Here is a 4,556-nt window from a genome sequence, read left to right as displayed (position 1 = left end):
CTAAATCAATGGTGGCTTTGGATGTGGCTAGAAAAGGTCTTCCCAACAAGATGAGTATCTCTCGATCTTCTTAAAAATCTAATACTATGCACCATCACTAACACATCCTCTAACACTCCCTTAGGTTGGATAGCAGATCTGATAGCTAACTGTAATGTAATTTGAGTGTTTTTGAGGTCCCCTACCCTGAGTTTTTTTAAATAGATGAAGGCATTAAGTTTATACTAGCCCCTAAATTGCATAGAGCTCTCAGAAAATGAGTGCTCCCTATCTCTATTGGTATTGGAAAGCTTCTTGGGTTTTTCAGTTTCTAGGGTACTTACTTAGAGGTAATAACACTTCATTAAGCATTGATATTGACTTGCTCTCCTACCTTAAATTTCCTATGCCTAGAAATAATTTCTTTTAAAAATTTGGCGTATTTTGGAATTTTCTTGATTAATTCAATTAATGGTAAGTTGACATTCAATGGTTTGAAAAAATTTAGGAAACTTACAAATTCATCCTCACCCTGTTTATGTTTCTCTTCTAATTTGGAAGGAAACGATACCTGGGTTTTACTAGCCATGTCTTTTGCTTTCTCCTCTAGTTCAGTTACCGATTCGATGACCTCCTCTGGTTCTGGTTCTTGTTTAGCTTCTTGGAATTTTCTTAAAGTGCTTTCAGCATTTACTTTTTCCTTCTTTTGTACTAGGGTTGTGGAAATACTAAAGATTTTACCCAACTAGAGCGCGATCACTTTTACTTGCTCAGTCCCTTCTATCCGAGGATTATTCTCAATATTGCTAGATATGCCTGTGCCAATTTGCCTTTTGATATCTCCTATTGTACTCATCAATTGGCTCATTTGGTCCTCCAATTTGGTCAATGTCTTCGATGAATTAGAGTACTCAGATTGCACTTGCTTTACATCTATTCTCATTGACTACATCTCCCCTTCAATTTGATTCAGGCATTGAGCACATGCAATATGGTCATTCAGGTTGGCCCTATCTTGAGGATTCTGCAAATAAGGAGGTTGGGAATTAGTGGTTTTAGCTTGATTATTATTATCTCCTCCTTGATTTCTTCCCCATCTCAAGTTCAGGTGATCTCTTCAATCAAAGTTACAGGTATTTGAATAAGGATTTCCTCCCCTATTCTTGATATAATTCATGTCTTCGGTTGGATTGTTGATGTAAGGGAAGAGCAGTTTGTCTCCTCCATACACAGATGGTGTACTATTTGTGTATTCAATAAGGTTAAGTCTATCTATTAACTATTGGTATTTATCATTTTCCTAAATAGATTTTACCGTTGCTGGCTTCTGGCCATATGTAAATCATTCAATAGGCCGCTGATAGGAGTTCAACGCCATGTTTTCTATCAATTCGTATTCATCTTCGAACGTTCTGTTCATAAGGGCTCCTCTTGCTGCTCCATCTAATCCAAGTATTGCATTTCCGTCCAACCCATTGTAAAAAACCTGCAATCGCATCCTCTAAGCAAATCCATAGTGTGGGCATTTCTAGACTAATGCTTTAAAACATTCCCAAGCCTCATAAAAACTTTCCCCTTCCATTTGTCTAAAAATAGCAATTTCTCTTCCTAGTTGAACCACTTTGGTAATAAGGAAAAAATTCTGTAAAAATTTTCTAGCAAGCTCATCCCATGTCGTGATAGAACCTAATGCCTACAAATCTAACCGAGAAAAGGTGTAATCAATCAAAGGAAAGGGAAACAACCGAAGATAAATAGTGTCATCAGTGACCCCATTGTACTTTAGAGTATCACAAAGTTGAAGAAACCATTTTAAATGTTGATTCAGATCCTTTGCAATTGTGCCCCTAAATTATATATTAGTCTGAATCATTTGAATCATTTTCGGTTTGATCTCAAAATCATTAGCTGTAATAGCCAACCTTGTTACGCTTTCCTGAACCATGTCCAGACTTGGTAAAGCATAATCTCTTAACATTCTCTCGTTACGAGCCATATGTAAATTTGTGGGTAGCTATAGTGGTGCTGGTGGATCACCTAAAGTGTTATTGTTAACTTCGTCGAATAGCGGATTCTCGCGTGATACGTTGCCTATAGGAGGTGGTGGTGGATCATGCATCTACTGTTACTGTCAACAATTTTTGTGCTACTACGAGTCATACACTAAACATAAAAAGAGAAAGTTAAAAAGAATAAAAACTAAAATTATATCTATAGCCTAAGAATTTCCTAATTATTCTTATTGAAGTGCAAAAAGTAAATTGAACTAGTGACATTGTCTCCCCGACAACGACACCAAAAAATTGGCCGTCTCTAGACGTGCTAACATCCAGAGTGTGAATACTACAGCAACAGATATGTATATGAGACAGTATCCACAACTATACGGGTCCAGTTGTAATATAGTTACAACAGAGTAGGTGAGTACTCCAAAGATCGTACCTAATGGAGGGTAGTGCTAAATTAACTTTAACCTAAGCACCAAAAGATCTATTTAGTACTCGAAATAAGTTATAGTATGAAATTAAAAATAAACGGAGTTTTTATGATTTTTATAAGAATAAAAGATTAAAATAAAGGAATAGATATCAAGAGATTGAAAAGTATAATTAATCAAATCTAGTTATGGGTGATCAGCTGTCTTTGGTAATCTTTATTAACTATTGCTTCGGGTTCCTCGTCCATTAACTAGTCGCTATCTTAGTAGGATCTTCCGATCTTTCACTAAAATAACGATTTAGTAAGGACTACTTATCTTTCAACTTCACAATCTAGACTGTCTTGGGGTGAAGGTGGTCACGAATACACAATACCAATTTTGGGTTAATTCCCATCTTGATGACTTCTTAGGGTTGTTAGGCCTAGGGTTTAGGTTTTTCCATTCCCAAATAGTTGATCCGTTGAGTGGCCCTATGAAACAGTTAACATATCATACCCCCACTTGCTAATCCCCCATAGAACGGTTAGTTTCTCATGGTTTTCATAAAAAAATATAGAATCGACATAAGGAGTAGACATGTTAAATGAATCTATAGTATAAAGTTTAAGAAAAAACCTAATTTGTATTAGGAATGAACGCGAATCCACAAAGTTTGATTATCTCCACAAATCAGATCTCTTAAGACAAAACAAAGAACAAATTAGAAGTAAATCTAAACCTAAGAAAAAAGAAAAAACTAAACTGAATTTAAAAGAATAATTCTAGACTAAGTAGTTGATGTGCATAATATGTGACAAATAAGCCTATTTATAGATTTCAGGTGGTTGTCGTCCTTAACCTAGGTTAGCTAACATTCTCGAGCTTTAAGTTTGATTGTGTAAACCAAAATTCCCCCTAGCTCGTGTTAATTCTTGTCCAGAGTTATATTTCATGCCTTTAGGCCTACCTAATTGCTTGTACTTAAGTATATTTTGTTACATTTCAGGACATTTTTGTTAGCATTTTTAATATTGCATTAGGACTTGGACTGTGTTGGAATTAGGTGCTTTTAATTGTTTGTGGCGCAGTTATTTGTGTGTTCGTATGGTAGGAATAGGTTTTAGAACAAGGAAATAAATGACTAAATTTTTGTCAAGGCAAAAATGCAGACAGTTTACCATCACGGATGTCACGGCAATGTCGAGAAAGCCAAATCAACATTTGTTGTGCAACAGTCCTAGTTCAAATTCAAACTTGTATCGGATATATCCCCCTAAAAGAGAAGGTAATCACAAGTTGTTAATTGACCCTAGCCCAATCTATCTATAAAAGGTAATGAAAGGGACCTTACAAATGGCAGAAAAAAAAGTAGGAGAAATCCTTAGGCGTGAATAAGGATTCGGCTGTGCAAAAGAAAAGAAGTCGAAGGCAGTCCTTCTTAGCCACCACAAGACACTGTGTTGTCGAAGTGCGGATTGGGGAAGCGAAAGTTGTTTCCTGAAGTTCTTCCAATATTTCCATTAGTGTTCCTTTGAAAGATTGAACTGAAGTAGTTGAACACAATGGCTGATAATATTTTGGTTTGAAATTTTATTTCCCAGCCCATGAGTTGAATCTCATAGGGTTGGCATTACTTTCAATGAAACCTTAAATATTTTTATGGATGTAGTATATATCTAATTTACTTTATTGTTTCATTTGATTGTTCTTATTTCTTAATTAAAATGCAAACAATCTCTAGAAATAGAAGACTACTTTCATATTTATAAACTGATTTCAATTCTAAAAGGGTTAGATTGGTTGGATTAAAATTAAATGAAATGAGCAAGTATTTGATAGACGCTTGTAGTCGACTCTAGACATAAAGGCACGATCATACAAAAGGAACCCATGCAAGATATCTAAAAAGTCTTTAGATGCGAGCAAGGTAACTTGAGGTTTTGCTCTCGCGAGAGGCATGTCATTTGAGAACTTTTTATGCAGTAAAGTAGATACGATTTTGCCAAGTCATTATTGAGAGTAAGGGTCGATTCTAAGTATTCCTGACCTTCCAAATCAACATCACTCTATCCTTATTCTTTGTCGTAGTATCTTTGCCATAGCATATTTATTTGTTTATTTCTTTGTTTATATTGTATTCAGATAAAAACTCTCATTA

At 35.3% G+C, this 4,556-nt stretch overlaps 1 non-coding gene across 1 annotated transcript; it reads left to right on the top strand.

The window, feature by feature from the left end:
• Positions 1–1,490: 1,490 nt before the first annotated feature.
• On the top strand, positions 1,491–1,594 carry LOC121214941 (small nucleolar RNA R71). Its single transcript, XR_005910678.1, has one exon. It is a non-coding gene; the product is annotated as a small nucleolar RNA R71 (small nucleolar RNA).
• Positions 1,595–4,556: the final 2,962 nt, after the last annotated feature.

The sequence above is a fragment of the Gossypium hirsutum genome, chromosome D02 (assembly GCF_007990345.1).
Source record: "Gossypium hirsutum isolate 1008001.06 chromosome D02, Gossypium_hirsutum_v2.1, whole genome shotgun sequence".
Lineage (NCBI taxonomy): Eukaryota > Viridiplantae > Streptophyta > Magnoliopsida > Malvales > Malvaceae > Gossypium > Gossypium hirsutum.
Note: the sequence above shows the minus strand (reverse complement) of the source record. Positions and strands in the feature narration are given on the sequence as shown.